The following is an 11,409-nucleotide window of genomic DNA, read 5'->3' as shown; positions in this document are numbered from 1 at the left end:
TTTGAGTCCGTTTGTTTCCTATAAAGGAACAGATCCTAAGTTTAATTTTTAGAAAACTCATGTGGGATAAGTTGTGCAGAAAAATAAACACTAGATTTTTAAATACAACTAGATTCTGAAATAAATATAATCTTAAAATGGTATAATATGGCTGTTTCTTCACTGGTATCATATAGAACTTGATTGTTACCCTAATTAAACCGGGGTTTTATAGACTGCTAAAATGGCTGTATGGACATATTTAGCATTTTGTTATTTCGCACGCTATATTGCTCAGGTCTTCTAACCAAGTGTAATTAAGAATGATTTATAATGGTAACTGGAGCAATTGCGTTATACTAATTAATTTCTCATCAGAGCAAGCAATTAAATTAACGAGAATATACACAAGAGTGAGTGAAGACCATCTCAAAGGTAACTACTGATAGTTGCAGTCTTGAGATCTCTTGCTCTGGACTTTAGTGCCAAGAACTGTATTGCCATGTTTGCATTTGCATTCAGTAAAGTAGATGAAAAATGTAATATGAAACTTCAATCATGCATATGCAGTTATAGAATAGTTACTGGTAATTAGAATGACACTAACAGATTTAGATAAAAATACATGTTATACTGTTAAATAGAACAAAAATACACCAATATATTAGCTATGGGAAGTAATCTATGAGTAATATTATGAGTCCTAAATGTTAATTAAGACAAAATAATACCAAAATGAAAACCTTCCCTAAGATACTAACAAACTTTAGAACACACAGTACTTCAAAAATTAGCAGCGATTTGGAGGTAACCCCCATTCTTCTGGGACCATATTTAATCTTTGGTATTCAGGGCCTTTGTAAGGGTCTTTGGCGATGGATCTTCTACAGAAAGTTAGTCTATGTGAGACTAGATTGTATGTCTGGTGTCTAGTTCTACAAGGTTTCTCAGTTCTCTGTTTCTGTATCGACGGCCTCAATTATTTCTGTTTCGATTTCATATTGTAGCATATCCTTGAATTTTTACGTCATCTAGCATTTGTGCCTGTTTATGGATAATAAAAATTAAGTTAATAAAAGCAGATTTAAATATTATTTGTTATATTATAATTATTGTCACTGGAAGCCTTCATATAAGGTGTTTAAAGTACCATTACAATTAGATATTGCAACGTGGAGTTCGCAGTCTGGTTTTGTGTTAGGTCATCTTACCATTGATTAAATTCTGTATCAATGTGAACGAAGAATGCATTCTTATACCATTTTATTTAAAACAATGCATGTTTATGCAATATTTTAGGTGTTCCGATGAAACGAAGGTAACAAAATACGTTTTTAGCTGAAGACCATTTTAAAATCACAAATAACCAGAACACAAATTAAAAACAAATAAGAATGGCTATTTAAAATGGCTATGAAAGAGAAACAATTAGGAAACCTGTTTCAGTATTAACTTTCTTTAATCTGAGGTGAATGAATAAGCAGGCTTAAACCCTTTTAAAGACTTTTAATTAGCGGAGTGACGTTTTATTGAGAGCTTTCATCTTGAAAACATCTTTGTATCGAAGTTGCACAGTTTTTACTACTATCTCTCTTACAGCTGGAGTACTCTCAGGTGGAAACTTAAAGAAAAATATTTTCAAAATCTTTACCAGTACCGTAACTAAAAAAATATTAAATGGTGCTCAAGTCTTGGGTCATGAAATAAATTTCAAATTATGAACGGTATTGTACCCAGTATTATGTTTAGCATAATAAATGTATATTTTTGATTTTTATCCTCTTGAGAAGTATAAACAGTATATCATGGCAGTACACGTTACATAAAGACACTTAAGTGCTTGGATGGTAAATATTACACTCCTCACGAGGTCGACCCTTGGGGGATTGCTCACTTTATCTTGGTGCATATTAGAGTCCATTGTTATATATCCTAGCAAATCAACCTTGAAGAAAACTTTGTGTGAGTTATTAAGTGCTAGCATTCACCCGCTGCTTATTTCACGACTATGTTGTAAACTTTCTACTTCACACATGTAAAAAAATTGCTAGCAAAATTAAAATTGGAGCATTTCAAGGATTTAAAAATATGGAATTTATTTTAATAATGTAGAGAATTCAAAAAACTCACTAAATGGCCACACTTAAAATTTGTCTATTATACACGTCACTTCCGTGAAACTATTGCATTCGTACTCAAGTATTTTGAATATTTTTACCTATTGTCTTAAAAGTTTCAAAAACCGAAATTAGAAGAAATGTTTTTTTCTTTTGATTTTAATAAAGCAAGAAAGTTATGGAATATGCCTGATATTGAAGCAATTACAATTGGCTAACGAATAAAATAGATTTTTTTAAAGGCTATAGTAGATGTCACAATTTGTTGTACATTTTCTAAAACTAGTTTCTCCCTCTGAAAAATCTATTGGGGGTGGGGGGGGGGGGGGGTGGGGGGGGGGGGGGGTGGGGGGGGGGGGGGGTGGGGGGGGGGGGGGGTGGGGGGGGGGGGGGGTGGGGGGGGGGGGGGTTTTATTTGAAAATATTTAAAATTCTATATTGTCACCTACAAAATAACTTCTTTCTGAAGTCACACAGCGCTGGGGATGGTTCTTCCACTCCTCATAGCAGTGCTGGAAGTCCGATACTGGAATAGTCTTCAGCTGGTCGGTTACAGCCTTTTGAATGCTTTCGACAGTCCCAAAATGAGTTCCCATGAGGTGCGTTTTCAACTTCAGGAAAAGAAAAAAGTCACAAGGACTCAAGTCAGGCGCGAATAAAGAGGATGAGGAGCCACAGGAACTGGCTCCTGGCCAAAAACTCGTTTATGGAATTTTTTTATGACAAAGAGCAATATAATGGTGCAATACCCACTTGTTCTTGATGTTTGGTCACGACTGACCCTTTTTCGAAGCCTTTCAAGAACCTCCCGGTAAAAGTGTTGATTAACCGTTTGGTATAGAGGTAGAAACTCTTTGTGAACGATTCTGTGAATATAAAAAAATCAGCATGCATTTGATTTTCGACTTCACCATCCTTTTTTGGGGCCTTGGACAGGTTTAAGTGTGCCACTCCATGCTCTGGCGCTTGGTTTCTGGGCCGTAATCAAACACCCAAGATTCATCATAAGTAATGAATGACACGGCCCAAAAGATAGGGGTCATTTTCAATCGAATCCAAATGTCAAGGTACCTTTACTTTCTGATGTTCTGGTCTTGAGAAAGGTCTTTTAGAACCACTTTTGAGCAATTTTTTTTCATCCCCTCTCCATTGGTCACAATTTGATGAGCAGTGGTGGTGTGTGAGTCAAATTTAACTCTTCCCCGATCATTCTGACTGTCAACCGACGATCTGAACGAACAAGATCCCGGATTCTGTCGACATTCAGACCGGTGTTTAAAGATAAAGGCCCTCCACTTCGTGGTTCATCTTCAGTCGACTCTCTTCCTCCTGAAAATGCTTCAAACCACTGAAACATCTGGGCTCTTGAGAAAACACTATCTCCGTAGGCCTGTTGAAATTTAGCAAGAGTTTCCGTTACACTGTTACCAAGTTTGAAGCAAAACCTGATAGTATACCGTTCCTCGAAATTGATGTAACTTATTTTTAGAACACAATACAAAAAACTGTTCCCCGAAAACAATCGCTACGCACAAATAAATGACATGAGTGAGGCCAAACTTGTACTGAAGGTGGATCACTTGTTCATCTACCACCCCTCCATCCCTAGCCAATTCATTGTTACCTGATCAAACGTAACTTTGGCAGTCTCATTACTTCATTTATCTCATTATTTAATTACATACATCTTATGTTAATATATGGAATGAAATATACAGAGTGCGTTGCGAAGTCAAAGTCAAATATATCCTATAATATAATTAATATGCAATTATTTCAGATCAATTGGGTGGTTGCATTGAGGTCGACGTCCCTTTGCTATCCTTAACATAATCCTTATGTAGCTATGATTTAATATGATGAGTTCTACATCAAATAATAATTTTATGGATTATAAATTGTACATATTTAACGTTAATATTATTTACTTCGAAAGCAATTTCTTAAGAAATGTTGACTAAATTATGCATAGTAAATTTCATAAGATATAATACACTAAACATTCAGATTTATAATATTTAAAATTAGAATAAAATAACACGCCTATTTACCTCGACGAGTATTTCTGGTTCACCGTACTCTTTAATTCCGTTAGTTTTCGTTCTTTGAAATAATGCATTTTCCTTTTGTAAAATATTGTTTTACAGCCTATATAAACCTAATCCAATTAATACATTTTACTCGTATGTCATCTGGTTTGCACGTTACTTTGCTTTTATTTCGACGGCTGTAATTATGCCATTTCACAATGCCATGTTCGCCAATTTACAATACCTTATATGCACGCATTTTTTTAACTTCAGGAAGAGAAAAAAGTCACAAGGATTCAAGTCAGGCGAATGAGGAGGTTGAGGAGCCACAAGAACGTTTTTTGCTGGCCTAAAACTCGTTTATGGAAATTGCTGTGTGGCAAGGAGCATTATCGTGATGCAACACCCACTTTTGTTCTTGATGTTTGGTCTTACACGAATGACCCCTTTTCGAAGTGATTGACTAAATTAAGGTGACAATAATTGGTTGTAAAAAACTTTTCCTGGCTCCCATTCTTCCTATTTTCCATTCCGTCTCTCCTTCATTAACTATCATTTTTATTACCATCAGGCCAGAGGTGTATTTCAAGATTTGCCGCTCATAGGCTAGCGGCTATCTGCCGCCCCCTGTTTTTTTCATATCCAAAGTTGTATTGACGTAAACGTAGTAGGTAAAATTACATTATACGTTGAAACCAATTTGACTTTGTTATCATTTATCAATGTTAATAATGTATTTTAGTTTAGTAAAGCTATAATATGACTAATTTGAAGGAAATAAGAACATTTTATAATAATAAATACAATATAATATATTTGAATCGTAAGTGTTAAAGCTAGTAAGTAAAATGTATGCATTTATTCAGGATAAAGTAAATCAGAACTTTGCATCATTTACACCTCTATGGTGATTCAATCAACTTTCTTCTCGATTTGAGAGACTGAGAATAAATTGATTACATCATCGAAAGCTAATTTCTTTGTCATCTCAGACTCGAAGGCTAAAACAGGCACATCCCCCAAACGTGCTTCAGTCATCATCGATCTCGTGTAGGGTTTTATCCGTTTGAGAACCAAAAATCATCTCTCTGCTGAACAGTTTGACGCAGAGATTTATTATAAAAACTGGGAAATTTTTTACAGCGATCAGTTAGTGTCTCCTTGTCTGGTTCTTTTTTCATTAAATATGACAAATAAAATAATTGAGCTCAGCTCATCGTGTACAGTGTTTCTCTTTTTCTTTTTCTTAGATAGGGTGTCTAATGGTACATAAAATATTTTTTATTTTAAAGTTCTCTCTACCAAGAAGTTTTATTTCACCTTCTTTAGTCTCATCAGGTTGGACCTTTGTAATCAACGTGACGAGAATGAGAATGAGAAGAAACATCACGTACCATGGATGGTGCAGGAATTTTCACATGAAAATAAAAAAATCGTTGGCCAACGTGTAATAATAACTTATATATCAATAAGATGTAACATATCTATTAACATAATTCGTCAACCAAATGCAGGTACACCTAGCTTATTGTTCCTGGATGAGTCAGAAGACGTGATTAGCAAGCTGGACTGTTTTATTTACGAGTCGAAAACCTTACTCAGCATGAAAACGCATAGAGTAGTAAAGTGATTATCGATTGTTGAACGCGACCTCCTGAACGATTTATTAGTATTTTCAATGAATAACTCATATTATGTAACAGCTAATTATGTATCTCGAGTTAATATGAAACAGGTAACGAACTACAAGGATAGTAACCTTTCACTAAGGCCGTAATACCTGGCAAGGCCATAAATGGTACTTGTTTCCCAGCCACGACTCTTCCGACATGCTTTGTCTGACCTTATCTTAAACGTATACAGTATATACATAAAGCAAAACTTATATTTTATCAAGTTTTTGAGATCTCATAAAGTTTTAGTAAGATCTCAATTTCAGTAACAAAAATTAAGTTATTTTAATTTTGTTAGAAGTTTCCAATAACATGTTAAGGGAACACGTTTACAAATCATATTAAATCTTCAGGAATTGAGGTGTTTTTTTTTTTTTTTTTTTTTATTTATAACAACAGTTAGTTGTGTTAAAATAACAATTCTTTCTTGAACTATATTTAATTAAAAACGTAATTTCCATATGTCATACATGAATAAAGAAAGACATGTTAATATCATTCACATTATCTGTTGGGGATTTAATACTAATCGTATTCCAATTCTGCTTATATTCTTAACTGTTGGTAGATGTTTTTATTTTGTAGTGTTATGCATATTTCAGACAAATATATTTCAGTCCAAGACCTTAATTTGTTTGCTAGACATAGTAGTCATCTAATAGCCTCTAAAACTGTTCGTTTAACAGTTGTTTGCTAAAAATAAATTTGGTAATATAAATTATTAATTATATTTTCATCATTATTTCAGAGCAAAAATAGTTCATTTTTGGCCAAAATCGAGAATACAATGGTAGGCGTTAAAGTAAATTTTATAAAAATGTTTTTAATATATTGAAGTTATTTTCGTGGATTTCCATTGTATGTTTTCCAGATTAAATCTTCGAAATCCTGATTCAACGATTGAGGTAAACGTCTACTTGCATTTTGAGGGACATGCGATAAATAAAATGGTCTTAAAATATTCTTCTCTTGAAAGCACAATCTCTTTGATGCACATTTTATTCCGAAATGATTTGGAATATAATTTTACAACATATTTGTGTGAAATTATAAATGTGGTGTTTTTGAGTATGAAGGAAACAGAGGCCAAGTAGTAGCCGAGAATAGTACTTTTCATCACTAGGAGCAAAAGTGGTGGTTTTTTGTTCGGAATGTTTTACTAGCGGAGCGAACGAGTTCAGAAATACGTATGCGCCAAAAGACACTCTCGCTTCGTGTGGATATAACAGGAAACAACATGAAAACCGGTAAATTTTATTTAGTGGTATTAAAAAAATAATTCAAAATAGTCATATTATCAAGTTTTCAACAAAAACAGATTTTATTTATTTGTACTGAAACAATTAAAAATTTTGAGGTTAGCTCACTGAAAAAACAAACGCCATATAATTTTTTCAGGTTCCAGTCATAAGGCAATGAAAAACATCGACTTCATGGGCAAGATTTTATCTGTACAGTATGTTAGACAAATAATCACAACATTCAATGTTCACATACAACCATCAGTCGAAATAACTAAACACTAATATTATTTTTATGTTGGTATTTATTAACAAAACTAATGTGAAAATTCTGATTTGTTAAATAATTTATCTAAAGTGGATGACAATTACTTATCTGTCAAGGAATCTGGACCGTTTTGGAAGGAGTGTAACCGGTCGGCTAATTATTTCCCGTTGACTACGTCACTGGGCTTGTTTTCAGGAGAAACACGGTTTCAATTGGCCTTGCTTTTGGTGTTAGCTGTACGTCTAAATACATAAATTGACTCTATATAATACGTGGTTGCTTAAAAAAAATGAGAAACCATCATAGTTATTATGGAGATTTAAATTTCTGATGAGTGTTATAAAGATCTGCAATGAAAGTGTGTCAATCAATGTTCGTTGTATAAACTGGAATTGTTCTACTCTTGCAATTACCTGAGCAATTTATAATCTTTTCTATCTTATTAAACGTAGATACATGTAACAGATAAATGAAAGAAAAAATCGATATTAATATTGTACAATAATTTTATACGAATAATATATTACTAATATTTAATATAACTATCTATTATAATATATTTGTTGTTGATCGTGTATTGAATTGTTGTTTGACTTCATTACTTAGTTATCATTACCTTCAATGTTTAAGACTGTTAACCATCATAACGAAGTAAGCTGATGTTAAGTTGGTTACTAGATTTTACAACCAATCAGCTGATATTAACTTGGTTAGTAGATTGAGAATAACTACTTGAGCTGGTAACATAAATGTAACCTGGATAAGGTGCTTCATCCAAGGAAGCCTTATGGACCCTTAGCGAGAAGTTATCCTAGATCCTTACAAGACTCCTACGTCAAGAACCAAATAGTACATTGAGGCGGTATGAGATTTCCTGAAGCCTATTAGCCTAGAGCTAACAATTAGTGGACTGTTTGTTCTGCAGCATTATTAACTAGGTCTTCAGCCCCTTCAACTGCTTGTAGCCTAAACATCAGACTCGCTTGATGAGATTGATTGTTCTGCAGCATTATTAACTAGGTCTTCAGCCCCTTCAACTGCTTGTAGCCTAAACATCAGACTCGCTTGATGAGATTGATTGTTCTGCAGCATTATTAACTAGGTCTTCAGCCCCTTCAACTGCTTGTAGCCTAAACATCAGACTCGCTTGATGAGATTGATTGTTCTGCAGCATTATTAACTAGGTCTTCAGCCCCTTCAACTGCTTGTAGCCTAAACATCAGACTCGCTTGATGGGACTGTTTGTTCTACAGCATTACTAACTAGGCCCTCAGCCCCTTCATCACAGATGTAAGGTTTCTGAGCAGATGATACTTCACAAGATTTTGGGTGGGATTATTGACTGTCCAGATCAGGTTGGAAGGCTACACACCAGACTCGCTAGAGGGGACTATCTGTTCTTCACATTATTTAATTGTTGGTTAGTGTATTAGTTATTACTATTATCATTACTGTTACAGCTATTACTTCATGTCGATATTTATTACTTTGTTGCTGATTTATTATTATTGAGTCTGTAATATACTAAGTTTAAAAGATTCATTCGTTTATAAGTAAATAAATGTCTGAGAAAACGTATCAATTTGTGAAATCTTATATTTTTTGTACTAAATGGGATTTATTGATGGAATTTGGCATGTGCCATGCTCATCTTTTACTGTACTTTCCTTAAAATGATCTGATAAATGCTGACTATTTGTTATGTGCTGCTTAAATACAAGGTCAAAAAAGGTTTGAAAACCGTGTTTAGGCAAGTTATTTTTGGTATAATATATTGAATTAATAAATCATTTTCACAGTTACTACACTATAATTTGGTATATTTCAGACTGAATAAATATAAAATTATATGTTAAAAATAATTGGTTGAAAAATATGTTAAAAATATTGTTTTAGAAAAGTTTGCTAAACAAGTATAATGTTGGGATTCTTATCAAGAACTTTGCTGTAAATCACTGGGATCTCGAGTAGACCTTTTCAAAAATAGATGTTATCTAAATGAACGACCGAATTTATTTCTTATTTAATTTCAATAAAATTGTTACAATGTGATACTATAAAATTTGAATTAAAACAAAGTTGGTATAATCATGAGCAATACACAGTGATAGACTATTTTCTTATTTATTCCTGGATAGCTAGTACTATTAATCTCTAGCAATTCAATCTGATACTGAGCTCTTGTCTTTACCTAATTTCAATTCAAATTACTCTTTTTCTAATAAGTATCTAATATTGTCACGACGGAGAGTGTCTTATTCTTGAATACATAAAAAACTAAATTTACCGGATATACTGTGGGGGTAATGGCCCCAGCTGCTTCAGAAAAACATGACCTCGTGACCTTGAGCCTTGAAGGAGACCCGCTCACTTTTAAACCATCACAAAAAATCACCTCAAGACTAAACACACCACTTAGCTTTACCAATTTGTGCAGAGGCCATGGAATCCCTTGATTGTTCACCAGTGCGGAGTTGTAACCCAGAAGTGAGTGAGTGAGTGAGTGAGCAACGTAACGGTGAAGGACTAGCAATAGTGAACACTACAGTAGGCCCCGCTTCATCTATATCTAGTCTCCTTCCTCTTGGACTTTATACAATTGAAAAAGTAAGTATTGACATATTTTACTCATATACTCCATATGAAATTATTTATCGTGTATGTATCACATCAAAGCCATTCTAATACCACGTAACAGTCTGCTAAAAACCACAAAGTTCAAAAATGTACTGCACTCTTTAACACATTATACTATAATATATTATATATATTATTATGTTATTACTTACTCTACATTATAGAGTCATCTTTGTGTTAGAATAATTAATGGTGAACTAAAACCCTTTTTTAAGGGGTTTTAGTTCACCATTAATTATTCTATTCATATTATGTTTGTATTGTGATGGTTCTACCACGAAATTTGTTAATTATTTTACCAGTTAATGTTATATTTTGTATTTAAAGTTTACCACGTAGAAAGTTAAATAAGAAAACATTAACTCTACAATACTTCAAACATTAGAAATCAGGAAATAGCATAAACCTACCATACTGTACATACCCATACAATTTACATATACATATTTAGTGAATGGATATAATAATAACTTAAAATTTACTTAAATTTACTTTAATCATAAATAACTATACTTTCAGGAGTTTAGTGAATTTAACGGACAAATAAAAACATTTGTTTATAGTTTGACTAGTCAATATCTAATATAAAGTCAGTTAATTAGGTAAACCGATTATATTACTGTATTTTTGAGTAAAACATTAGGTAAAGAAACTGTATGTAGAAATAGGTTTTTCGCTTCACTAATGATGATACTATATCCATGTTTAAAGTACCAATAATTGTGCTTAATTAAATCCGATAAATGACCCAATAACACAGTGTTATAAAGACTGTACATTTATATCATAATGAACAATGATTAATAATAAAGCAAATTAAGGTATTTCATTGGGTTAAAAATATAAACTATAATTTAATTCATTTTCAGAGCAAGAAGAAAAACAAAAACCTTTTCACGGCATTTCCACTAGTCAAATCGAATACAGAAATCCATCAGAAAAGACTACTGCAACAATTTTAACCTGTACATATAGCCTTTTCCAAAAGTTGTAAAACCCGAATTCACTCTTAAGTTCGCACCGCAATATTAGAAGATCTAAAGAGGAAAGATAAATGTACTGGATCAATAGTTAAAGGCAATATAAGAAACTAATTTGATTATATGCAAGACTGAACTATGAAGGTGGTGATTGACAACCTTATTATTCTAATAACCTAAGACATCTACTGAACCATTACAACATTGAAATACGTTGTCCCAAATATCCCCATGAACAGAAGATAACTAATTAGATTTTTTAAAGTCAATAATTGTTGACTATAGATGACCACACTACTTGCGTCTACTATTCTAGACCGAGGTGCAAAAAAGTACAGGCACATTTAATTTAATACTTATTTTAATTTTGTACTTTTCCATTTAATAATACAGTTTTACTCAGTTACGTCAACTTTCCTGTTTGTAAACAGGTGTTACTTGTTGTTGTATTAATATAAGACAAGGTGGGAGTACGTATACCAGG

Source organism: Homalodisca vitripennis, chromosome 4, assembly GCF_021130785.1.
Source record: "Homalodisca vitripennis isolate AUS2020 chromosome 4, UT_GWSS_2.1, whole genome shotgun sequence".
Taxonomy (NCBI): domain Eukaryota; kingdom Metazoa; phylum Arthropoda; class Insecta; order Hemiptera; family Cicadellidae; genus Homalodisca; species Homalodisca vitripennis.
The sequence above is the reverse complement of the archived record's forward strand: the minus strand, read 5'-3'. Positions refer to the sequence as shown.